This window comes from Hemicordylus capensis, chromosome 2 (assembly GCF_027244095.1).
Source record: "Hemicordylus capensis ecotype Gifberg chromosome 2, rHemCap1.1.pri, whole genome shotgun sequence".
Taxonomy (NCBI): domain Eukaryota; kingdom Metazoa; phylum Chordata; class Lepidosauria; order Squamata; family Cordylidae; genus Hemicordylus; species Hemicordylus capensis.
In genome coordinates this window covers 320,652,919-320,679,910 of record NC_069658.1, presented here as the reverse complement: position 1 = coordinate 320,679,910, position 26,992 = coordinate 320,652,919, and the positions used below count along the sequence as shown (strand labels likewise).

The following is a 26,992-nucleotide window of genomic DNA, read 5'->3' as shown; positions in this document are numbered from 1 at the left end:
CGCATCTATCTATTCCCCCACCCCTGACTGACAGCATTACTTTCTCCGCTCTGAGCTGACAAACGGAAGAGGAATGCCAGTGCTATTGTCATGCAGGTGTCTGCCTCGAACCCCTCCGCAGAATGAAGGCCAGGGCGGCTGCTGCGGCATCTCCTCGCCCTCCCCCCCCATGGATGTAGCTGCTGCTCGCCCTCCCACCCGCACCCCAGCTGGCTTCTCACTGGGCTGCGGAGCCGCCTCCGCGACACCGTTTGAACACTGCGCCGACCCGCAGACAATGGCCGTCTCCGCTGCGTCTCTGGCGGGCGCCGCCTTCGCTCCCTCCCCCTGGCTCAGCCACGGCCGCTGCTGTAGTTGGGGCGGCGGCTCCTCTCGGGCCAGGCCCCACCACCGTAGACCATTGTCCTCCCCGCTGCCCCGCCATCCTTCTGCTCCGCCTCCCACCGCGACGGCTGTCTCGCCAGACTCAGCCTTGGCCGTCTCCTTCTCCTCCTGTCAGGCCTCTTCGGCGGCGCTTCCTTTGAAGAGCGCCGTCTCTGCCTTTCCGCAGGCTCCCTTCACATGAGGCCCCGCTCCGGCCCCCGAGGCCTTCCTGGATCCAACCGCCCGCTCCCAACATGGCCGCCTGGTGCTGGCGGTCGTGTCTCCCTTGGCTTGTTCTGGGCATGTGCTCCACGCATGCCCAGAACAGCCAAGGGAGACACGGACGCACACAATCCAACGAAGACACGGACACACGCCAGGGACTTTATTATAGAGGATAGCAGATATATAGTGCAGAACCAGTGAAACAGTTAATTAAGTTGCGTGACCTTCTCCATCCCAAATCCCATGTCTTGTCTTTTTATGCACTGCTGTGTCTGCAAGAAATGGCAGGAAACCCGTAGTCCAATATTAGTGCAAGAAGAATGAGAATGCAGGTCTAGAGAAGTGTAACTTCTAGACTTATCTCTGCTGATTTTAAATAAAAAAATAGTTTGAGTGATATTTCACTCCTCATAGAATAAACCATATTTATAACCTGCATTTCTTGGTGGTGTTCAGCAATATAAGCAGATTTTAAACATGTATTCTGGACATGTCCATTTATACAAGGCTTCTGAAGATCTATAATTGATCAGATTAATGAGATAACAGGTTGTTCTGCCTCAGGTCCCTAAAGTCATTTCATTATGTTATCTCCAAAATGAGGTGCTAGAGATTGACCTGAAACTAGTAATTAACTTATTGACACGGGCAAAAATCTGTATCTCGGTTAACTGGGGAAAAGGCTGTTGTGCCTCCTTTCTCAGAAGGGCCTTCTGAGGATTTAGAATGCAGCAAAAATGTTCAGGTTAACATATTGTATACAAGGACACATTGAGTCACAACAAGACAAGAGCATTCAACATTTTTGTATTTTTAATTTACTGGAACACTAAATTCCAATATTCTATGCTTCCCTTTGTATTTTTTCTTCAACACTTTAATTGCATGTTGCTAAGGTTTGTTAGTACCATGACTCCCCTCCCCCCCCCACCGGCCGCTGCATGGCCTACATGATGAGGAAAAGTATTCAAAGTACTCCTTTTGAAATTAAAAGGACTGAGGCATTGCCTAACTTATCCTTTTAATTTCAATGGAACTACTTAAGAGTGATTTTCCTCTGTGGCGTTTCCTCTGCACAAGCCTCCAAAACCCTGGGCATACAGGCTTCAGAAAGATGGGGAGGGGATCCTAAGCACCCTGTTCCTCCCCCCATCTGCCAGGGAGAAGGACTGGCTTGCTCCTCCCTAGGAGCCCATACAGGCAGGCAGGCACCCTCCATCTCCCACTGGCCTCCTCATCACTGGCTTCTCAGGGTCAGCCGCCACCTCTCTTAGCCCCACCCCTGCCTTCCATTCCCAGCCTACTGTATTCTGCCTGTTAGCCCTTAAAGGGGCTGCCTTACAGGACTATTTCCACTTCCTGCATCATCCCCCAGGGTCTCTGCAGAGTGGAGGGACCTGCTAACTCTTGGCTGCAGCCAGGCAATGGCTTCTCAGGTCGTTCTGGCCCAGTCAAGGGCAGCCCTCCTCCAAGCTTCCTCCCCCTCCCCTGCCTCCCAGCATGGTTGCCATTGGCTTCATGTGCACCCAGGCAATCTCTGGCTGTCGATCTGCTTGCCACTCGGGCAGGTGAGTGCCCCGCCCTGCTGGGCATTGAGCAAGAGTCCCAACATCCTCATAATGACAGTCAATTTATTTAGTTAAACAAACAAACCCTGAAAGTGGGACTTGCTTATCCCCCATGTAGGAGAATGCAAAAGATGCATGTGGAGCTAATGTAGCTTCCTGTGAAAGAGCTGCGTGAGTTTCCTTTTCAGACAAGACAACGTGCAACAAAAAGCGGAAGAGTGAGTAACTTGCACACCCACCTTTGCTTCCTATTTTCTAATGTGCAAAAAGAGCCCTGAAGTACATCAACAAAACTTGCCTTCATTTGTGGCCTGAGAGGACTTCCTTCTCTCTTATGTGCTGAGAGAAATGGGAAGTGGTAGGATGCTTTCAAGGATATGGAAAGAAGGGTATCTCTCACATAACTCTAGAACCAGGGGTCACCCCATGAAATTGATTGCCAGGAAATCTAGGACCAATAAACTTGTCTTCAGTGCCTTTTTAAAAGTTGCCAGAGATGGGGAGGCTCTTATTTCAGCAGGGAGCACATTCCAAAGTCCAGGGGTAACATCAGAGAAGGCCCGTTCCTGAGTAGCCACCAAACAAGTTGGCGGCAACCGCAGAATCAGAACCTCTCCAGATGATCTTAACAGGTGGTGGGGCTCATGGCGAAGAAGACGTTCTCTTAAATACCCAGGGCCTAAGCTGTTTAGGGCTTTATAGATAATAACCAGCACCTTGTATTTTGTCCAGAAACACATCGGCAGCCAGTATAGTTCTTTCAACACAGGACTCTTCTAGATGACTCAGAGACCAACCTGGCTGCCACATTCTCGACCAACTGTAGTTGATCTGCAATTGATCTGCATTTATGACAATGGAGAGGCTTCTGTTTTAGATCCATTGCCCAAGATTTCAGGGTAGGAAGTGGTCTTCTCCAGTTCTGAGTCTGTCAGCTCCTTCTTGTGATGTGCAGAGACAACTCAGGAAAGCAAGATAACAGACATTCTAAACTCTGGGGAACTGATATTGTGGTGTCCAATTAAGGGACATGTATTCTACCAAAGAAAAACCACAGGGCTCTGTGGTCACCAGGAATTGGCACCAACTCGAGGGCACACTTTACCTTTATTCTGCTCTAGGAAATGTGAAGTGTATAAAAAAAGAACATCAATTCTACTCTATAGGGCTGTGAGGTTTTGGAACAATGAAAACCCTTTTCCTATAAGGGACACTGGGCATCTCTGGCTCTAGGCAAGGATAATGAAGGAGAACCACTACAGTAGCTACATCATATATTTGACCATTTATAACATATCTGTCCTCCTTTCCACTTAAGGGTGCAAGGTGGATTATAAAAAATGCATAAGGCTTGTTGCCTACAAGAAGATACTTCCACGTTTAATAACTTGCAAGCAACATCCAGAGAACTAGTTCTAATCTGCATAGGGTAGAAGTGTTCAAATGGAGAGGGGATGGCTGTTACCTCCCTGACTCTTCAGGATGGTGGTTGCTTGTTGTGAGGCAGGGATTCTCTGTCAGAGCTGAGTCCAGGAGCGTTCCCAGATGGTGGTTTTACTTTGATTAACCACAGAAGGGCAAGTGTGTGTGTTCACATATCGTCCAGCTTTAAGTTGAAGTCCATGCAAGCTATCAGGGAGCACCCCATACATGATTCAGATTTTTGATTGTGCATTGGAACGTAGCCTGATTTATGTCTGGGGTAAAAAAAATTCATTTTTTTGCATCAGTTTTAAAGGCAAATTTGAAATATCTGTAACTCGTAGTTAAACTGCAGTAAAGCCTGATGTCTGGGAAAGCTCCAGGCATGGTCAATGGGACCCCCAGCCCGCTTCTAACCACAAGTTTAACAACAGTAATGTCTGTGTGCTCATTACATATATATCCCGCTTTTCATCTTTCATGGTGCTCAAAGTGGTGAACATGGGTTTCCTAGGTGATCACCCATCCAGGCACTGACCAGACCTAGTCCTGCATAAGTTCAGGAAGGTAGCTCTGGAATCCGGTGTACACACAGAGGGAAGGCTTGAGGAGCAACTCCTCATTTAATTTAATTTTTTTGTGGGAAAGACACTTTTGGGAGGAAAAATATGGTGCTTTTTTTGGGGGGGGGGTGTTTTCCAATAAAATGTGGGGGGACTTCTTTAATGCTTAAGGGAAGAATCTGCAGCCCTGCTCAATCCTGTGTCCTCAGACTATACCCTGGGACTTGGTTATGGGAGGGCACTATCTGGTCTAGAGTCAAATATCTCTTAAGGTTCAAGCCAAGTATAGATTGGGCATGAGGATGTCCCGGATAATTTAGGATGTTTTCTAACAGCCCTATATAAGCATAACATGTGAGTCGTGTTTTGAGCCATGGAATATTGTTGTGATGGCATAAGATTGTACATCTAACAGATTGTACATCTAATCTAATGTGCCTTGCCAAATCAAACAGTTTAAGCTGCTCAATGCTTTGTTCTTTCATTGTACACTATAGCCCTGTTCAGGCATACAAACTAGGGATGTTGCACCTGCATCAGAATCCCTGCGTGTGTGCTCTGAAGTCCTGCCCTGCACTGCCCATAGTGACAGTGTTTGCCTGCAGACGTGCAGCAAAACATGGCCAGATTCTTCCTATGATTGGAACACTGGGGTGCCGCAAGAGTCTGCATCGCATGAAAAATCACTCCATGCCTGTGGATAGTGCAGGGATGGGGTTTCAGAGGGCACTCTAGGGGAAGCATGGCCTTAGTTTTTATCCTGCTCAAACCAGGCTCTTGTGAACCAAGCTTCAGCAATTCCCTAGAGCAGCTGATGTACTCTGGTGTTCTGGTTGTTATGACGGCTTATTTTTTACTCTCATTCATAAATTGTATTGCTATAGCTGGGGTGGAACAGAACGGGTGACCTGCCCCTGTTCCAAACTGTATTTACACAATTGCCACCTCAGCGAATTTCTTTGAAAGGCACAGGAAAGTATTTTAAAAACAAAACAAAAAAACCCAAAGCAGCAGAACAGTGTTGCTAACCCCTGGAGATACAGGAAATTAATCTTCCTGTTTTGTTACTCTCATGTTCTCTTCCCCCATCTGAATTAACCTACACTTCCTGTTGAGGACTAGAAGTGGCTCTTCATAGGAAACGAAACACGGAACTGATGAAGGTAGACTTTTCAAGGTAAAGCACTCCCTCTTTGCAGCTTTGCCTTTACAGCACACATTTTCTGAAAAGAACACACAGAGTGACAAGTGTATTGGTTCAAAAGGCTTTTGTCTTTGCTGGCTTACTGACTCGCCTTTTTTTAAAAAAAGGGTCAGTGCTGGCTGTTTGAAATCATTCAATCAGTCAAGGTGACTGTTGCTTAACCTGAGCAAACACTTTTTAAAATTATCTGCCTCTTTATCTAAAAGCTTTACCTTCAAGGAAAGAAACAATAGAGGATCTGAAATGTCTAAAACAAATTATCACACAGGGCTTTTTTTCAAAGTTACTGGCACTTTCCTCTGTATAACTGATGCTTTTGAAGTGGGAAGAACCTTCTGGAGAAATAAATTTTCTGCAGTAGAGGAAATTTGCTATGCATCCATTCTGCTATCATCTGTTCTGCTTCTTTGACTATGTATGACTTCTTGATTAAGCACTCCAAAATAACAACAATTTAGAATCTTCTTTATATTGCTTTCCAACAAAAAAGGGTGCTCAATGTGGTTTACATAGCAAAAGGAATAAGGTGTTTCCCTGTCCCAAAGGGACTCCCAAGATAAAATGATTACATAAATTTGTTACCGGCTCATCTGGTGGACACACAGGGACAGGCCTTCTCTGTTGCTGCTCCGGGCCTCTGGAATGTGCTCCCTGTGGAAATAAGAGCCTCTCCATCTCTGACAACTTTTAAAAAAAGAAAGAAAAAAAGACTTCTCTCTTCACCCAAGCTTTTAACATTTGACAGCAGTTTTAAATTTTTTAAAGGTTCCCCCCGCCCCCCTGTGTTTTAACTTGTTTTATATTGTTGTAAACTGCCTAGAGATGGAAGTTTGGGTCAGTGAGCAAATCTGATAAATAAATAATAAATAAATAAATTTCATGGAAGACACCAGGAACTGCCACTGGGAGGGAAACTATGCTGGGCTGAACTGGAACAGTTGTTCTTCCCTTGCTAAATATGAGGGAGTCCCGCTACTACTTCAAAAGGTGCCTCTGGCCATTTAGCTAGGGATTTACCTCACAATATTTACCTGGTATGTAAAACATATAGCATACGGGAAGGTCTCATGTTGCTCTTTGTTATTTTGATGAAATCACCACACTGAAATAGCACTTTTTATAAGACCCTTCTTAAACAATATATATTGGAGACACACATAAGATGCTGCTCATTTCTAGGATTCATATAGACCCAATAAGTTTAAAAAAAAGGCAAACAGATGTGTGGAGGGACATATCCAAGTTCATTTATATAGGTTTGCCAGGTTTATTTCTGGCAGGATTCTGTCTCCTGTACTTTTAACAACTGTATGGTGGAGGTGGTGTGAGCGCTAAATTCAGCAGTGAAAGCTTTGCCCATCACTTCATCTCTATGCCAGGGTAAAAAAAAAAACCCCATTACATGCTAAATTTCTAGTTGTCATGCAATGGTTAAAGGAGCAGGGGCCCTGCCAGTAGAAAAGCTGGCAACCATACACTTTGAGGATCAATGCTGGATTTGGGAGCAGGTCTAGTTAATCCTCAGTTCATTGCTTTTCTAGATCATGCTTCCTTATGCTGCTTGGAAGCTTGCCCAGCACATAAGAAACAACAGTTCCTCCTCCTCCTCCTCCTCCTCTTCCTCTTTCCTCTTCTTTCTTCTCTGAAATTTGTCTGGCAAAGCAAACTCTTTCATGGCAGATGAAGATAAATGGTAGGGAACACTGTTCCCTCTAACAGGGATTCCCAGATGTTATTGATTACAACTCACATAATCTCCAAGCAAAAGCAAGCCACTGCAGCTGGGGATTCTGGGAGTTGTAGTCAACAACATCTGGGAATCCCTGTTAGAGGGAACGGTGGTAGGGAATGATTCACTTGCTTAATTTCTGTGTGTTGGGCTATGGTTGAAGGTAGTAAAAAAGGTGGCAACTCATGTACTACAGGGAGACAAATATGCTCTGATAGTTTTTAGACATTTTTATCCTGCTTTTTCATGTCACCACCTCCAATATGGTTTACAAGCAATAAAACAATATAATTAATAAAGACAGTAAATCAAAACACCATAAAGCCAACAACATATTCACAAAGCAGCAGAGGCAAGTAAAAGCAAAGTCAGTTTAATGACAACCAACATATCTATTATTGTTAATAGCCCTTGTGAATAAAAATATTGAATTTGTTGCCGCTCTGATTTGTCTGAGGAAAGAGCATTCCCACCCAGAACACCACCACTGAAAAGGTCCTCTCTGCTGCTGCTACTACCTGCCTCACCTCTGATGACAGGGACACCTAGAGAATGAAGGGGCTCCATTGCAAATCTTAAAGGCCAGGCAGGTTCACATGGAAGAAGACGGCCGTTAAGATATTCTGGTCCGGAGCCCTTTAGGACTTAAAAGTCAAATGGATATTTTGCGCCTCTAGTCTACATACCCCAAGATTCGATCCTTCGCTATCCTGCTCCCATCCCACAGGTAAGATGATAGCAATTATGGTACCACTGTATCATGTGTAGTCTGCAAAAAAAAAAGTACATGCTTTGCTCACTTCCTGTGCTTCCAGCTCAGCACACAACCACTTAAGAGCAAAATTGGCCAGGCACTCAAAATGAAATGGATCAGTAGAGGAAGGACATGGGAGTGGGCCTTCAGTGATGTAATGGGTACCAAATAATAGCTGCCCATAACACTAGCAAAGCATCTTTCCACACTGCAAAAGATGTTTAGTAGCTGCAGTTGCTAGAGCACAGACTGCAGTTTACAAGCAATCTGGGTTACTACTGACAAATTGTTATTCCTTTATGAAAGAGATGCTTCCTGGGCTGGAGGCATTTTTGTGTTTCAGTAATGGCTGCTACAACAATAACAACTATTTATATACCGCTTTTCAGCCAAAGATCTCAAAGTGGTTTACATTGAAAAATAAATAAATAGATGGTTCACTGTCCCCAAAGTAGGGATGTGCATGAACTGGTTCAGTGCTGAACTGGATCGGGTGCCTGCAGACGAACCAGTTTGGCGGGGCGAGAAGTGGTTCCCTTAAAAAGCATTTAAACAGGTCCTTTCCTGCTCCACTGCTGCCTCACCACTTTCCCGGGCACAGTGCTCACTCTGCCAAAGGCCGCCTGTAGCTGTGGCACTGTTCCCTGCAGCCTGCATGTGGTGTCAACATGCACATGGCCACCGTGCATGCAGGCTGCAGGGAACAGTGCCACAGTTGCACGTAGCCTTTGGTAGAGCGAACGGTGTGCTTGGAAAAGCAGCACAGTGGCAGCGGGGCAGGTAAAGACTTGCTTACCTGCTTTTTAAGGGAACTGCTCTCCACCCCTGCACGAGCCATTCGTGCACATCCCTACCCCGAAGGGTTCACAATCTAAAAAGCAACACAAGATAGACACCAGCAACAGCCACTGGAGGGATGCTGTGCTGGGGCTGGATAGGGCCAGTTGCTCTCCCCCTGCTCAATAAAGACAATTGCCACTTTGAAAGGTGCCTCTGTGCTGAGTTAGCTGGGGTTATTAGTTCTTCCTTGCAAACTTCATGAGGTATCTGAAAATACCTCAGAGCATTCTGAAGGCACCATTCATGTGGTTCCTGAAAGTGAACTTATTGAACTTTGGCATGCTTAGCCACCCATTTGTTCACCCAGTCAGAACAGCTTAAGGGTGAGAAACAACAGATTGTTTCCATTCCTTCAGAAATGGCTTAAATGGTGGAGTAAATCCCATCCAGAAATGGTTTTAAAAGGTTTTAAATGGAATCCCACCAGTGAGTTTGAAAATGCTCCAAGTTAATTAATTAGAAATAAGAGGATTAACATAGGATTGCAAAGAATGACCCCATAAGCATTCACTGAAACTGTGGAAAAATACACTGTTTGCTTTATCTTTTAGTCATCCTGACTGTGTAAACAAATGTTTGGTAAAGCCAGTTAAGGGATAACTAATCTGTGTTAAATGATCTTGACAATAGCATAGACTGATCATTCTAAGCTTTGTTAGTGAATGCAAAAGTAGAGCAAGATTTGATATTTATTCTGGCTCCATTTATTCAAAATGAAATCAAGTTATCTAGTAAACACCTACACCCTGTGTGTGTTGAGAAAAAAACCCACCCATTTGTCAATCTTCATTTACCATGTATAAAGTACCTTGATAGAATATAATGCAGTTCTGCTACTGACTCATTAATGCATGAGTCATATCTTTTGCTGTGGCTTCAAGTATTCTCACATTCTGAAGTGCAATATCTCTAAAAATACAATGAACCAAAAATATACTGGGTTATTTTGATAGCAATAGATCCAGTGCAAATTAATGCCCTGATTTTCCTTTCCATTTCTGATGGGGAAAAGGTGCTCAGAGGCGTAACTAGGGAAAATAGCACCTAGGGCAAGCACTGAAATTGCGCCCCTGTCCAAACAGGAATGATGGGACTTGTAGTCAACAATATCTGGAAATCTTTGTTAAAAGGAACACTGTACCATCTAGACATGGTTGTTGATCAAAACCTGAAAACATGAGCCATCTCTGTAAAAGACTTAGAACAACAGTCAGGAGTTATGCGAGGATTCCAAGTGTCATTTTCTCTGTCTCATCTCATTCTTTTTAAAAAACATGACTTTGTCCTAGAGGATCACCTGCCCAAATAGCCACTAGCAAAATAAGGGAAGAAGAAGGTGATGGTGGTGGTGGGGGGTGGGGGTGTCTATAAACCAGTGAATGATTCCTGCCAGCCTTTGGCTTATGATGACTGTTGGCTCATGATGGGGTATATGTGCATTCACCACACCAGTGCTTACTTTGACACCAAGAGGGAAGAGGATACATTAGTTTGCCACACTAGACAGAGGCATTTGCAACAGGAGCAGACAGCCAAGTTCTGCCTGGGCCAAAACCAGCCCCTGCCAGACTAAGAAATCATTGTAATTTGCCCCTTCCTGTCACAAGCAGTGTGCTGTTCTTTTATTATTGACTCTAACTCTCAAATATCCCAGTTATGGATGGAAAATTCAGGGTCAATTTACAAGTGACACATTTTCTACATGGAAGTTTCTTCTGTGCAGGTGTTGTGCAGAAACCCATCTGTAGTGACCACCAGGGGCATAGCAAGGTTGGTATGGGCCAAGATGAGATTTTAAAATGGGCCCCCAGCCCCTCAAAGTCCAGGGCCTCCACACATCCCAGGCTCCCAAGCATTTAAGTCTGATATTTCAAAATAAGTATGCTGCCTGGAAATACATTTCACTGAATACACACATGCACACTTCACAGTATATAGTGATATACATTGAGTACTATATATTTGTGCTACTTTTAATGCCTAGAACACACTAGCAACGCTAATTATTAAAATGGCCCCCTCGCTGCAGATTAGCAAAGGAGACTTTCAACCATGCAGGGTGAGCCTATGTTTGTTTTCTCAGAATTCTGAACAAATTCAGTAAAGTTTGATTCCAGGAGGCTTTTCACACGAGGCTTTTAAAGCGCTTTAACACACATCTCCTCTGGAATGGAGGTGCTGCATTCACATGTTGGCCAAATTTACCCTGAAGTCCCTGCAAGTTATTGGAGAGCAGTTCACACACAAGAAAAATAAAATAAAATAAAAGCACCACACATGCGTCACAGTTCTCACTCAGACCTTCTGGGTTGCAAAACAACTTGAACATAAGTGCATTTATAAATGAATGAAAGAAAGAATGAATAAATAAATATTTGTTCTAGAAGTTTTTGTAATTTTCTGACATGAAACAAGCCACTTATAGGCCTTGGATAGTTTTTGTTTTTAAAGCCAGCACATTTTTCAGTCTGTTTTAAATTAAATATTCAGAGACTTCTCAGTCTCGCCCCACCCCACCCCCATATCAAAGCCCTATGGCAAGCAGATCCCTATATTGGGGGGGGGGTAACCACAAAAAGGAATTCACAGCCTACCTGGCAAAGGCTGTACTGGTCTGGGCAGAGGGTCTCTGCAGGGAACTCTGCCAGCCTCCTTCCTGGCTTGCTGGGGGCTGCTGAGTTCAGGCTTCAGGGAGGCCTACTCGGAGGCCTCTCTGGAAGCCCCGCCCACCCACCGATCAGCTGAGATGCGGGGAGAGAAGAGCTCTGCAGTTTGCAGGCCTTGCTGATCCTAGGCCTCGCTGATCAGCCGGAGCTGGAGGCAAGTGGCTGAGGGGCCCTGGGGCTGGGCAGGTGGGCAATGGGGTGGGGGTGGCAGGGACTGGCGTGGCGCCCCACCTCAGTGGCGCCTAGGGCACGTGCCCTGCCTGCCCCCCCCCCAGTTCCGCCTATGAAGGTGCTTTGTTATGAACCAAGGCTGAGAAATACAGTGGCTGACATCCAGATTAGCGCTGTGCTGGTGCAACAGTGCTGACATCTGAAGTAATGCACCTTTGTGCAGCAGGGGGAGGTGGTTCTTGCCAGTCTCCTCTTCCCTCTGAAGCCCACAGTTTCTCCTGAAAATATGTCCCTGAGGACTGGATGGCCCTCTGGGACATATTTTTGGGAACCACAACTGGCTGTTGATTAGACAGCACTGTGTTACACTAGATGTCAGCCCTGTAGCACTACCACTGTGATAGTCTGAATCTCATTGAGTGGCTGATTGCCTTCTGGGCACACCACCAAAGAATTTCTAGGATGCCTACCTTGGGAAACCAGTGTGGTGCAGCTGTTTGGATATTGGACTAGGATACAGGGGAGACCTCAGTTCAAGGCTCCAATCAGCCATGAAACACATTAAGTTACCAGGAGGCTTTACAGACAGGGCTTCTACCCCAAATCTCCTTCAGGAGAGAGTATGTGCATTCTGTCGTAAATCTGTTAGCTCGGCTAACCCAACAGGATTTACAACCCCACCCCCCCGTGAGTTAACAGAAAGTAGCAGTGAAGCTGCACGAAGGAAAATGAAAGGCTCACAAAGAAAATAGTAAATGAATCAAGTCCCCTGAATTGAACTAGGTACCCCGCTCTAACAATAACTGAGTAATAACTGAAAAGAAAACAACAGAGCAAGGAATGGAAAAGAATAAAGGACACCAGAGCAAGGAATTAACGGAACAAGAACACAGAGCAGGAAAGAAAAGAACAAGGGCTAACTGGAACTCGGAAAAGTTGAGAATTCAAAATAGAACACGATCCGCGGTCAGCAAAAGTTGCTAACAGCATCGGTGGAAATCACAGACTGCTTAATATATGGCTCAAGAGAACCAGCAGCCAATCAGACTTCCCTGAGTAAGCACTTCTGCTTCCTCTCTTGTGATCTCCTGCGCCTGCGTGTCTCCCACTGAGCTTTCCTCTTGAGACGTCTTCTCAAGACAGGTGAAATCCCAGCCTCCTCCTGAGCAGCCTGCTCCTGAGCAGGATTCATGTCTGGCAGCTGTTCCGATTCCTCAGCTCCAGAGTCTGTTCTCCCTGCCAAATCCTGTTGCTGTGCCTCTTAGCACTCACTAGCAGGCAAATCCTCCCATTCCTCCTCTGACTCTTCTGAGTCAGAAGTCTGAGCCATGACACCTTCATACACCAGCCAAACTTACCCCGAAGTCCCTTCGAGATTCTTGGACCCACTCCACACACAAATCAGACTTTGTTTTGCTAATTCTAGCTTATCTCGAGCTATTTCCGGGTTTTAAAAATGCTGTTTTTTAGCATTGAGGGAGGCAATTTTTTTTAGCATTGTTTTTTAGCATTGAGGGAGGCAACCCCTCCCCTTTGCTCTCGGGTTTGCTTGTGATGCAAGTTCACATGGCAAGTGTCTGTGTTTTCCTTCTAGCCAATGGGGGGTGGGGGCGGGAGAGAGAAATTACTAAAGAGCTATATCTGCATTTGTAAAGAGGGTATCCCTCTTATCATGCTAATATATGTCAGTGCCTCTCCCTATTTGCTCCAGCATTTTCAGAAAAAGTATCTGAAAATGCTGGAGCAAATAGGGAGAGGCACTGACATATATTAGCATGATAAGAGGGATACCCTCTTTACAAATGCAGATATAGCTCTTTAGTAATTTCTCTCTCCCGCCCCCACCCCCCATTGGCTAGAAGGAAAACACAGACACTTGCCATGTGAACTTGCATCACAAGCAAACCCGAGAGCAAAGGGGAGGGGTTGCCTCCCTCAATGCTGCGAGCGTACTTCTAAGTGGCTTCGCTCAACATTTACCCTGCAGCATGAAGCCATGTGCGAATAACTCCCAGGGGCCAATTACTCTCTCTCAGCCTAAGCTGCCTCACAGGATGGTTGTCAGAATAAAATGATGGTGGGGGAGTCTCGTACACCGCTTTGAGCTCCTTAGAAGAAGGGTGGGATAAAAATCTAATAATAATTAGTTGTCATACTTGTACTTATTTAACTTGTGCAGTCCCCCCACCCTACCCATAGATGCAGTATACAGGGAGATGTTCTTGCAGAAACCTCCTTAAAATGAATCACAGGAAGGGAGTTGTCCCCTTTATGACCTGTTTCTTACACACGTACACATCACTTGATTTTGTTATGCTTTGTCACTGTGCACTTGGTGGCTAACAGCTGAATATGTGAACTCATGCCGTGGAGAAGTATTTGAGGATCTGCAGTGATGTGAAAGTTCTATCCGTGTTATTAGATTTCTGATCCCATGTTTACCGATTCAAGACACTCCTTGATGCTTCAATCATTAAGTGATGAAAGTGATGCTGCTTTTAAAAAACAACTAAAGGCCTTTTTAATAGTGTTTGTTCAGGCTTTTACTCCTTAGGGGCTGCCGAGTTTCTCAGCTTTCCTGCTTCTGTTTGTCTTTTTTTTTGATGGGATTTTTAGGGGGTGTTTTATGGTTTTTACTGTTTAACTGATTTTAAGGTTTTAAATGTTATTTTTATGGAGTTTTATTCTATTTTAACTTTTGTAAACCACCTTGGGATGTCTTATGAAAGGTGGTATAAAAACTGAACAATCAATCAATCAACCAAATGTGCATAAGCACAAAAGTATTATGTCTGAAGAGCCCTATGTGGTAGATAGTCATATCTTTCCCCGTGTGCAGCACCTATCTTCTCAGGCTCATCATCTGCCTTGATGTGCCTGAGTTGTCAAGAGCAGCCCAAAATGATGACAGACCGTGGTGTATCAAATGCATGTGCTGAACAGTTTCCCCTTCTCTTTCCCGCCCCATCCTTTGAACAAGAGTAATGGCCATTTTAAAACGTTATTTAATGTCTAGTATGGATGTTTAAAATACAATTTCCCCCCGTAAGGCAGCCAGTAAGTTATTATTAGGTTTTGGCTTCTTTCAGAAGATGGGCCTACCATTCGATCATAATCAGCTATCAGAAGTCACTGCACAGTAAATTATGCCTAGCAAAAAGTTAATGTAGCCTGCCTTAACATGGATGTTTTACTGTTATTATTACCATTGAAAGCAACATTTATTACTGGCCCCAAAAGACGGCAGAGTGGTGGGCTGTGTAATAGTTCCAATTACTGAGCTCTCTTCTAATGCTTTTTTTATAACAGGTTTGCAGCCTGGTATTACTAGCCATTAATGTGATTTCTCCTCTGTCAATTAATTTTCAAAATCACTTCCTCCACCCTCTTCCTTTTTCTGTAGTGACAGTTTATCACCATCATGCTTCCCATAAAACAGGACTGCAGGTGACATAGACAGATTTGTGATGACCCAGACACAAAGATGGAGCTCTCCCCCCACATTCTTCTTCTTCTTCTTCTTCTTCTTCTTCTTCTTCTTCTTCTTCTTCTTCTTCTTCTTCTTCTTCTTCTTCTTCTTCTTCTCCTCCTCCTCCTCCTCCTCCTCCTCCTCCTCCTCCTCCTCCTCCTCCTCCTCCTCAGCCTTCTTCCTTCCTTTCCTCCTCTTCCTCTTTCTGGCAATAATAAGCTTGTGGAGTCATGGTTTAATAGTCAAAAGCTTCTAGTTCCACAATCAATGCTAAAAAATGCAGCCTTTTTAGCCAAGGCTTTGTGATGCACAATACATTCAGAAATACATGTGGGAAAGATCCAGCCTATCTGTGGTGACTGGTGAGCAGCAAAGAATTTGCTGGGAGAACTGCACTATCAATCAATGCACACAGGTTAGATGGGAAAGTTGTGTGTCGTCTTTCTCATTCTGTTATTAGTCCTACCTCACAGCGGTCGGTTGGCTGCTGCAGCTCCCTTATCATTAAACGATCCATTTAGGCCCTGATCAGGACTGACCCTTGCATAGTTCAACTAGAAAACACTTCCAGTCTGACCACATGGTTTGCTCGCAGTTCAAGGGCCTCGCAACTTCTTTGAACAGCATCATTATTGAAGAGTATCACATTCCTCTCTATGTTTCCCTTTATCATAGTTCTTTGATGGAAGGGTAATGTTATCTCACTTTTTATGGAAAGCAGGCAGACAGATTAGGAGTCTGGCTCCGAACAGTGTTCCTACATGACTTTGCTGCTTGAGGTGTGAGCTCTGTACCCCCTACCAGCCCCACCCCTGAGCTAGAGCCTGCCAATGCATTGCCACCCCTCTTTTCTCATTCACTCACCTGCCCCCTCCTGTAGTGTGCTCTGCTGGCCTCACCCCCTGGTGCAACCCCTCTTTTCCCTTGCCAGTGTGCCAGGGTGTGCTGTGCCTGTTGGCCACATCCAGCTTAGCTTTGCCTGTTCCTCTCTTCTTGGTGCCACTACTGCTCCAGTTCAGTTGCTCACCCATCCGTCGCATGCTGTCTTCATGCTGGAGAAGGAAGCTCCAAGGAAAAGAACCTTCTTTAAATGCTGTGCTGGGGAAACCATGAGCAAGCATGCTTGAGCAGTGAGAGAGGGACGAGTGAGGTGAAGCTGGGTGCGGTGGGTCAGGCAGAGTGTGCCCTGGTAAGGGGATGCCAGCGAAGGGAAAGTGGGAAGAGCAGGTGGCGGTTCACCTCACCTGACCTCTCAGTGCCACCACTGCTCCGGCTGGCTGGCTGGCTGGCTGGCTGTCTTCTCAGCACTTACCTTTACAGAAGAGAATGGCCCTTGAGGCTGCCTTCTCCAGCAAGAACACAGTGAGTGATGGATGGGCAAGCGACTGAACTGGAGCAGCAGAGGTGCCAAGAGTGAGGTGAAGTCAGATGTGATGGGCAGACAGAATGCGCCCTGGAAGGGAATGCTGGTGAGGGGAAAATGGAGTGGGGCAGTGCTAGAGGGTGAGGCCAGCAGAGCACACTTCAGGATGGAGGGAGAAGAAGGAAATAGGGAAGAGGGCAGCAATACAACGGTGGGTTCCAGCTCAGGGGCTGGGGCTGGCAAAGTACAAGAGCCAGAAGAGGGGTGGCAGCAGAGAAAAGGTAGGGATGTGGCAGAGACCAGCAGCAGGCAGGTGGGGTGATACCCGTGGTGCTGCATGCCCCCACGCACCGCTTGACACCATTACCTTATTTCACTTCATGAGGGAGCTGCCCCTGGCTCAGAATCATACACACACTCAGCCATAGAGTGAATTTCTAGCAGAAAATTCTCTATTACACATGCTCTTATCATTCAGCCAATTCTAGAATACCTGCTTGCAGAATGCACTGGCTCATTTTTAGCTTACTTTCCAGTAGGCTTATGATATCACCCAGCACTCCATGTGTGTGTCCGTCTGTGTGTATGTCCCCCCATCAACTTCACAATGCCTGAACCTATATGAACCAAATTGGGTACAGTTGTAGGGACACCTCAATGACGTAGTTTGTGATGATGTTACCCACCCAAATTCAAGACGGCGGATGCGTAAACGTTTGAGGCACAAGAGGGCTAACTTGTGGACCATCTAACTGATTTAAACCAAATTTGGTGCAGTTGTAGTGAGTGACACACAGGGACACCTCAATGGCATGTTTCGTGATGATGTCATCTACCCCAATTCAAGATGGCAGTCACATGAACATTTAAGGTGCAATTGGGCTAACTTGTGAACCGCCTAACCAATTTGAACCAAATTTGCTACAGGTGTAGGGACACATAGGGATGGCTCAAGGGCATAGTTTGTAATGATGTCATCCACCCTGATTCAAGATGGTGGACACCTGAACATTTGAGGTGCAAATGGGAATTGATTTGAACCAAATGTTGATACAGTCCTACGACATATAGGGACACCTCAAACGCATAGTTTGTGAACATGTCATCCACTGGAGTTCAAGATGGCAGACACTTGAGGCACAAGTGGGCTAATTTGTGAACTGCCTAAGTGATTAGGACCAAATTTAGTCCTGTTGTAGGGATAGGGATAGTGAAAGGAAAGTAGGCAGATTGTTCTAGTAAGAACTAACTTGTTAAATCTCATCTTGCGAAACAGTTCCCACCTAGATCACTGTGTGTGCGTGTGTGTTTATATAATATAAATATATAGTATAATACGTCATATCTTTGCATCTTCCTGCATTTGATAGAGTAAGCTCTTGCCTTGAAATGCTCATGACATTTGCCTTTAAGCTGACACAAGACCCGCTTATTTTATCATGGCATGGGGAACCTCATTAAGACTCTAATTACTGGGCCATGGATTCAGTCATCTTCAGTTACTTTATGTTGTACCCACTGATAGCAAAAAACAGTTCTACTATAAATAGAGGACTTGAGCCTCAGAGTCAATCTACTATCTACAAACCCTTAACTTTTCTAGATATAAATCTAAGGGGGTGGGGATGGACTACCCAACAAGATTACCATGCAAAAGAAATGCCCAGATTTGTGTCCATTCCAATTCATACCAGATTCTCAATGATTAAAGAAACTGTGTGTTAAGAACATACTGACATGTCTCAATTTTGAAGCATAACTTAATTTGTGCCTGGGTTTAACAGCTCTAGAATTTGGTCTGAATCCAGTGGGTTGGAATATATACAGATCCTGGCCTATTGAACCAATCTTGTGAATGCTTCAATACATCTCTTGACTGCCTCATCTTGAAACAATCTTTGAAAAGTGCATTGAACTAAAAGACATGAGAAGTTTTGCTCAACACATAGGCTGAAGCATTCCAAGAATAGGGTCAAGACACTGGGGGGAAAAAACATGTTCACTTCAGCATGGAATCTGATCTCAGTCCAGTTTCTCCATCTCTGATAGTACCCATCTTTAATAGGAGATGGCAAATCTCCTGATTGTAGTAATCAGGCAGAGCCACATATCAAGAAGGTCATGAGATGATGGACATAGCCGATCTCTTTGGTTGTGTGAATTTTGGATTGGAAATATCCTTGTCATTGTCTCTGAATCACTAAGTTGCACTGTCAAATCTGCGTGTCTCATTACTCCCACTACCAGTTTTGTTTCCCATAAATTTAGCTGGTTTATTATTATCTCTTTTTCTTGTTTACACAGTCAGACAGGTGTTATAGACTGGTTTGTTTTATCCAGACATCGAGTCCTTCCCAAGGACCTGGGATGGCTGGATTTTATTGTCAATTGTTATAGATATAGTCGCAGAATATAGGCAGTTCCCAGTAAAGCTGCTTTTTGTAATTGGCTGATGGTGATTTCTGTGGCCCCTATGGTGTTGAGGTGCTCTTCAAGGTCTTTTGGAACTGCACCCAGGGCGCCAATTACCACTGGGATTATTTTCGTCTTTTTCTGCCACAGCCTTTCAATTTCAGTTTGTAGATCTTTGTATTTGGTGATTTTTTTTCTATTTCTTTTTCTTCTATTCTGCTATCCCCTGGTATTGCTATGTCGATTATTTTCACTTGTTTTTCTTTCTTCCCCACTACAGTTATATCTGGTGTATTGTGTGGCAGATGTTTGTCTGTCTGTAGTCAGAAGTCCCATAATATTTTTGCATCTTCATTTTCTACCACTTTTTCAATTTTATGCTACCACCAATATTTGGCTACAGCTAGCTTGTATTTTTTGCAGATGTTCCAGTGTATCATCCCTGCTACCTTGTCATGCCTTTGTTTGTAGTCAGTCTGTGCAATCTTTTTACAACAGCTGATTAGGTGGTCCACTGTTTCATCTGCTTCTTTACAAAGGCGGCACTTGCTGTTTGTTGTGGATTTTTCTACTTTTGCTCTTATTGCATTTGTTCTTAGTGCCTGTTCTTGCACAGCCAGTATTAAACCCTCTGTTTCTTTCTTCAAGTAACCATTCTTAAGCCATTGCCAGGTCTTTGTGATGTCTGATTTTCCACTTATATTGTGCAAATATTGACCATGCAGGGGCTTCTTTTTCCATTTTTCTGCTCGGTTCTTGACTTGTTCTTTCTTGTAGGCCTGCTTTCTTTCATTGGTGTTGAATAGTTTCTCGTTCTTGACCATTTGAAGTGCATCTTCTTCACTGTCCTTGATATATTCTTCAAGGCCTCTTTTCTCCTCCTCTACTGTTTGATGGACTTGCAGCATTCCTCTTCCACCTGAGCTGCAAGGGAGGTATAGCCTATCGACATCACTGCAGAGCATGATTGATGGTCATGATTTTCCTGGTCTTACGATCCAGAATTTCTAGGTCTGCCTGGGTCCAGTCTATTATTCCTGCAGTGTATCTGATAACAGGTATAGCCCAGGTGTTTATAGCTTGTATGGTGTTCCCGCCATTGAGTTTGGACTTGAGGATTTTTCTAACTCTCCTGACATATTCACTTCCTATTTTTCTTTTAACTTCAGTGTGTGCGATGTTATCAGCCTGGAGAATGCCCAAGTACTTGTAATGTTCTTTCTCTTCCAGGTTCTTGATCTTGCTTCCATTGGGCAGATCTATTCCTTCTGTTTTTCTTATTTTCCCTCTGTTCATTATTAATGCAGCACACTTGTCTAGTCCAGACTCCATTGCTATATCGCTACTGAATATACGGACAGTGTTTAGCAGTGATTCGATTTCTGACTGGGACTTTCCATACAACTTCAGATCGTCCATGTACAGCAGATGGTTGATTTGACTTGATGTTTTAGATGTTTGGTATCCGAGGCCTGTTTTGTTTAGTATTTGTGAAAGTGGGGTCATGGCGATTACAAACAACAGAGGGGATAGTGAGTCCCCTTGGAAAATGCCTCTTCTAATGCTAACCTCCAAGGGGACTCTCTATCCCCTCTGTTGTTTGTAATCGCCATGACCCCACTTTCACAAATACTACTTCTTCTTCTTCTTCTTCTTCTTCTTCTTATTATTATTATTATTATTTTGATTTCTACACCGCCCTTCCAAAAATAGCTCAGGGCGGTTTACAAAGAGAAACAATAAATAAATAAGATGGCTCCCTGTCCCCAAAGGGCTCACATTCTAAAATGAAACATAAGATAGACACCAGCAACAGTCCCTGGAAGTACTGTGCTGGGGGTGGATAGGGCCAGTTACTCTCCCCCTGCTAAATAGAGAGAATCACCATGGTAAAAGGTGCCTCTTTGCCCAGTTAGCAGGGGTTTTGTTAGCAGGGCTTTTGTTAGCAGGGCTTTTGTTTCCCATGCATCTAAAATGTCCATATAACTGGCTCTCCTACCACCCCCATAAATTTAATGTCTCATAAAATAATGCTAGATTTTAAAACTTTCAGCTGTTTCCATCATGACTGTTGTGAAAACTGTAATTAAAGTTATAATCATTGACTGCACCACTGTTATTCAGAGATTAAATCATACTTTGTGACATCTATGAACATAGTTACAGTTTCTAAATTATTGCTGCGCTTTGGTAAATGCAAAATGACATTTACAGTTACTGCTTTTTAAATTAGGTAATATTTTGCATAATCAATTATGGTGGGGGTAAACAAACAAAGCTATGATCATGTATGCCCCAAGAGTTTCTGTATATGTGTATCACCATCAACTTTGTTCTGTTTTCTTCTTGCTAGGCAATAAGGTCATGCACATTTATTTATTTATTTATTTAATTTCTATACTGCCCTTCCAAAAATGGCTCAGTGCAGTTTACATTAAAACAACACTAAAATCAATTAACTGTTAAAATCAAAAACTGCAAAAATAACATAAAACCATTATTAAAACCATTATAACAGTTTTTAAAACCCTGGAAAACCAGGCCAAACCTTTACAGTTTAAAAACAGTTTAAGAACTCTGGAAGACCAGGCCAAACAGATAGGTCTTAAGGGCACTCCTGAAGGCCAATAATGAACTCTAATGAACAATAATGATTGCGGATTTCTGCCAGGAGTGCATTCCACAGCCCAGGAGCAGCTACAGAGAAGGCCCGCCTGAGTTGTCACCAGACGTGTTGGTGACAACTGAAGACGGACCTCCTCAGATGACCTTAATGTGAGGTGGGGATCGTACCAAAGAAGGCGCTCTCTGAGATACCAGGGTGAGGTCTGGGTCCAGGGGTACTCACAAGCTCTGTACCTGCTCCTTCTGGGGGAGTGTAAACCCATCCAGCACAGGAAGGTCTAACTCATCCCTCAAATTATGAGCCCCTACAATGAGCACCTCCATCTTGCTTTTGGTCTTTGCACATGACCAAAAAGGCTGGCGGGGTTGAGGGCTGACTGGGCGGGGGGCAGGCTCCTGCCTGCCTCCCTGCACACAATCGAGTTTTGATTACAGACTCTGCTGCTCATGTGGTACACGAAGGGCAGTATAGAAATCAAATAAATATATAAATAAATGTGCATGACCTTATTGCCTAGCAAGAAGAAAAAAACTGTGAGCCCTCCATGGAGGACTGGCCAAGTCATTTTTGTACTTGTTTAAATACATTGAACAATTTAACTGGTCATTTCCTGCTCTTGAAAGGCACCTCAAGCCGGCTGTTGAAGGCAGCCATCACTTCAGCCTGTCTACCAGAGGGCCAGCTCTGCCTCGTTGACACCTGTGCTGCAGATCTTTTGCCAGCACACACCAGATGTCATGTTTGAAATCTATAATTTGGGCTTGGCAAAATGGTTGCTGATGCATAAAGAGGATGTCGAGATTTCTCTGTCTTTCCTTCACTTTCTCCTTTACATTTCCCAGCAGGGCAAGCCTTCATGACTGTTGACCATGGATAAAGTCTCCCCAGCTACTGCCCAGGTGACAGGTAGGACAAGCAGTTTCTGATCTCAAAAGCAATGTGGATCATTTGACAACATATCTACCAAGGCCTGCTTTACTATAAGCAAGAGATGGTGAAACGGCAAATAACACCTCTCTGTGTTATCAGGGAATGAAACCTAATGCAAACTGAAGCTGCTCATACTGTAATTATCTCTGCTATTCTTTCTGCCCTACTTCCTTAACAGGTTGGCATAATCCTAATTAACTGCAAAGCTCTTTCGGCTTGTGCAGTCAGAAGGTAACCAAGGCACAATTTTATAACAAAAGATCTCCATTTTTTCAAAAAGATCTCTGTCTCGATCTGCCTTCTGTGTAGTGATGCAGCAGTGGTGATGTTGGTCTGGATGTGATCCTCTATGGATTGTCAGCTGAGTTTGCACCACATGGTCCTTGTAGATACTATAGGGACTTTCTAGAGTAAGGGTCAATCCTGATGGTTCTTTCAATGGGGATAACTTGCACTGGTTACTCACGGTCCAGATAATGTGATGTCTATCAATGCTGCTGTTGCTGTGAAGTAACTGGTTTTTGGCAACATTTTTCTTGTTTAAAAAGAACAATCATTTAATTGCTCTCATACTGTGCCAATTGTCAAAGGGGGATGCAGGTATGTGGCTTGCGAGCCAGCCCAGAGCCTGTCCTTGCGGGCAAAGAAGGTGGGAAGCTCCATGCACTTTGATGATGTCCAGCTACACATCCTTGTCTCCTCTTCCCAGCCTGGCTAGGCTTATTGGGACTGGCCTCAGAGCAGGGACAGGGAGGGGGTTGAGCGTCACCCTTTGCCTCCTCTGTCCCAGGCTGCTTGTTCCTTGCATCTATCCCTCTCCGGGGGCCAGACACTCTCCACCAGCTTCCTTCTCAGTCCTGGCTGGCTCCTTATATGCCTCCTCACAGACTATGCATTGCCCGCCCCCAATTATGGGGCCAATGCCCCTCTTTATTACCTGTAATTGATCACCCCTTACAGCTGTTGCCCAAGCCTCTCCCCTTTCTCCTATCTCCTGCTCAGACCCCATCCCTTCAAGAGACATGCTGCTGATGTTATCCTCGCATGCCTCCCCTTCGGTCTCATCAGGGCTCAGCAGCTCCTCCACTGGAGCAGAGTCCCTGCCTGTTGGCAGTCTTCTGCTCTCCCCAGCTGCCACCCATCCCTGCCGCCTTGGGCCCTCTCACCACTCCGTCCTCAGAGGTAAGGACAGCCGGCCTCGCCAGACAGATGGGTGGCTCATGAACTACTCCTCATGAGAGTGGCCATGGGGCTGACCTTTGGGTTGAGGGTCCTGGACGGGGTGGTGGTCCTCTTTTTATTCTGGGGAGGAGTTGGCCACCCACCCTGTGGAAAAGCTTAAGTTCCCTTCCACTCTTCTTGGTGAAAGATAGACTTTAAGTTTCTGGCCTAGCTGTTTGGAACTTTGAACACACACACACACACACACACACACACACACACACACCCTCATGCATGCTTAGGATGGGAGAGGAGAAACATATAAAAGACTCCTGAGGGCTGTGGAAGGGAGGGATGCCCTCTGTGCATACCTGTTCTAGGTGAGATGTGTTGCAAAAGAGATCTGACAGACCAAGTGTGTAGCTAGGGGAGAGGGGGCCCGTCTTCACCCCTCCCCTCTGTAGCCCCTTGGAGTGAGGGACATAATGAAGAAAATAGGGAGGGGTGGAGCTAGGGGCCCTCAGGAGCTGGGGCCCCCAGGTTCTTTCTTGCTCAATTATAGTGACACCACTGGACAGACCAGATCCTTGGAACTGCACAAGGCAGCTTTACCCCTGGATTTTTTGAGTTGGAATAATTATACTTGTTGAAAAGGGGGCCAGCTTTGGCTTCCCGTGCTACCACTGACATTTCCAATAGGAAGGTGATGGGGATACTTGAAAGGACAAAGGAAGTTCAAAAGGTGCTTGACAGGAGCCATATGGGGGATGAGGATTCCACGGATAAGCCAGGAATCTGCTGAGAGGTATTCAGATTTGGGGACCCCTATGGCTTACATGTGGACCCCAAAGGAATTGGGCCATTTGGAACTGGGCCAGGAACTGGGCCATGTGGAAAAGGAACTGGGCCATGTGGATCCGAAAGGAACTCAGTGGTATCACTGAGTGGTGTGCACTGAGTGTGGTGAACGTGCTATGTGCACAGTTTAGGACAATGGAAATGGAATCTGAGAGTGTCTCAGGATTGCTGGGAAATAGCCATATGGTCAGCTTAGTCTGGAATGTCAGGGAGTCCTTGGCAAGCTCTCAGAGGGATGAAATGCCCTACTCATTCTTCTTCCATCCTGTTGGCTTCCTAGGCTAGTCCTAGCATTAGCAGTAAAACACTGATTTATTCCTGGACTAATTTCTCTCAGATATGTCACCCATGTACAGCACCTCTGTAAGGGCACAAAAAGGAAAGGAAGGGTGTAACATCTGGCCCCCAATTGAGACTCCATGACACTGAAGCCCCTGCCCCAGACCCTGGACAGAATCTAGAGGGGAACTCTGGAGATCTGCACCCCCAGGTGCCCCTTGATAACAACCACGGGCAGGAAATGGGGGATGAGGCCCAGATGGATCCAAAGGCACTTGAACCAGTGGAGTCCCCAGGACCTAGAGCTCCATTCCAGATGCACCTCTTGAAGAGGCTTGCCCATCAGGGAGCAGGGGACCACTCCCTCAGAAGGAGTCACCTCCCTCTCCACCAGAACCACGTGAAAGATGCTGATGTCAAGCCCAGTCAGAACTTCAGTAACGGTATAGGAGTGTGAGGTTGGCAGCTTGTTGGCTCAGCCAAGAAGGGGCTACTCGGGAGGGCAGCTGCAAGGTATTAACCTTGAGAGACTCCATGAAGGCTGGAGACCTAAAGCCTCTACTTAAGCCTCCCTCTCCACTGGGAATTTGGTGGTTCACCATTCACATACTAAGTGCCTTGGATTTCACCTCAGCCCTTCAGCCTGCTTCCTAGACCTCCGCCTGATTCCAGGAGACCTGCACTGCCAGAGCAGCTCAGTCTCCAGCCTTCTCTCTGTGTGACCACGACCTATCCTTGCCAGCTATTCTTGCCATTCCAGAAGGCCTACCAGCTCTCAGGCAACCTCTGCCCTGCTCCCATGATGCAGGAGTAACTTTGTGTGCAGTGCCAGCTGTGTGGGTAAGAAGATGCACCACCACCTGACAGCAGCCACTGGTTGTGGGCTGGGCTGGGCCCAATTCCCTCCAGTAGTGGCCAGGGCAGGCATCAGCTTTGGACCCCATCTGGGGTGCTTGACTGCTGCCCAAGGGTGCCTTGTGGTGATGCTGGCCCTGCTAATCATAGCATTAAGGTAAGTTAAAAACGCCAGTGCTTCTTCTCAGGATCGCTCCTTATATAACCTTTTTTTCACTCCCTAGCCCTGGATGCTCTCACAGTTCTGTCACTTGCCTCCGACACACATGGATTTCCCAAATATGGCTTCTGATGTTGCAATGAGGAAGAACATGACCCAACAGGATGCTGTAGCAGTTGGCCCAACACTCATTTTCTGCGTTGAATGTGGGGGAAGAAGCTGTTACAGCAATGGCCTACTAATCGCTTCCACTGTAGTAACTTGAGCAACACTGATGATGCATCATGCTTGGGGCAAAGGAAGGAACTGCCTGACAAGTCTGTACTGTGGGGCTGAATTCATGTGGCAGTTTGCCATAATGAGATGCATCGTTCTTCAGTGTGTGAAGATGAGCATTCCCAGAACCTGCAAAACGATGCAAACAAATGTGGGCACAATACAGAACATGATGATTCGAAAGCCCAGATGACTGTTCGCCACTCACAGCATGCATTTTTCTGGGAAACCTAACCTATTTAGAGAAACTGTTTAAACAGAACAATTAAATTTGGTTCTAGCAAGAATATTGGACAATGGCAACTGAGCCTAAAGTTTCAATAGCAATGCACAGGGGTTTTATGGCAGAGAAGCAGAATTTCTTTGGCAAATATAGATATGGAAAGTGTTCCTTGAAGGCTAGAAACAAGGCTTGAAAACCAACCTAATGTATCACTGTCTCAGCTACAGTATTGTCAAACACTAAATACTAGCACATGTCAACTATCAAATACTGTAGAATATCAACTGTCAGATATCAAATACAGAAAGAAAATACCACTGGGTGTCAAACAGAGCGATCAAACGTTCAAGCGATCTGCAATCATAATGAAGCACATTTTGCATCACAAACTAGAGAGGTTTGAAAATACATTTTGGGGAACAAATTCAATGTTGTATTGTTTGGGGGTCCTGGATAGTCCCTTGTTATTGTCTAACTTTGGACTTCCTCATTTATTCCTTACACACGCAAAGTGGTAAGAGATGAGACTCAGTGGCAGAGCATGGCTCAGTGGCAGAGCATCTGCTTCCTGAGAAAGGTTGTTTGGACAGTTAAATAGCTGACCAATACAGCTGAAATCTATCCTTCTAATAAACTATCTCTAAATACTGTAAACAGCCAACAAAACTAGTTATGAAGATAGAAAGTCAGCAGGGGAGGGGGCACTTCCCAGTGTATTTGCACCGAGTGTCACATGTATGACTGTTAGCTCCATGGTTGTCATGGGTGGGTCTTCGGAGCAAGGGGCTTCTGGCTCTCAGGGAACAAGTTTGTTCCCTCGAGACCAAGGTGGTGGCTCTGGAGAAGCTCAGAGAGACAGAGAGACTTGTGGGCGA

General features: G+C 45.2%; 2 long non-coding RNA genes across 2 annotated transcripts; one reads left to right on the top strand and one right to left on the bottom strand.

Annotated features, from left to right (window-relative positions):
* The first annotated feature begins 5,195 nt into the window (after positions 1–5,195).
* On the top strand, positions 5,196–26,418 carry LOC128341646 (uncharacterized). Its single transcript, XR_008314500.1, has 4 exons — positions 5,196–5,318; positions 7,537–7,801; positions 22,218–22,281; positions 25,683–26,418. It is a non-coding gene; the product is annotated as an uncharacterized LOC128341646 (long non-coding RNA).
* LOC128341647 (uncharacterized) lies at positions 5,931–11,392 on the bottom strand. Its single transcript, XR_008314501.1, has 3 exons — positions 11,263–11,392; positions 7,761–7,843; positions 5,931–6,029 (listed from the first exon to the last, which is right to left on the bottom strand). It is a non-coding gene; the product is annotated as an uncharacterized LOC128341647 (long non-coding RNA).
* Positions 26,419–26,992: the final 574 nt, after the last annotated feature.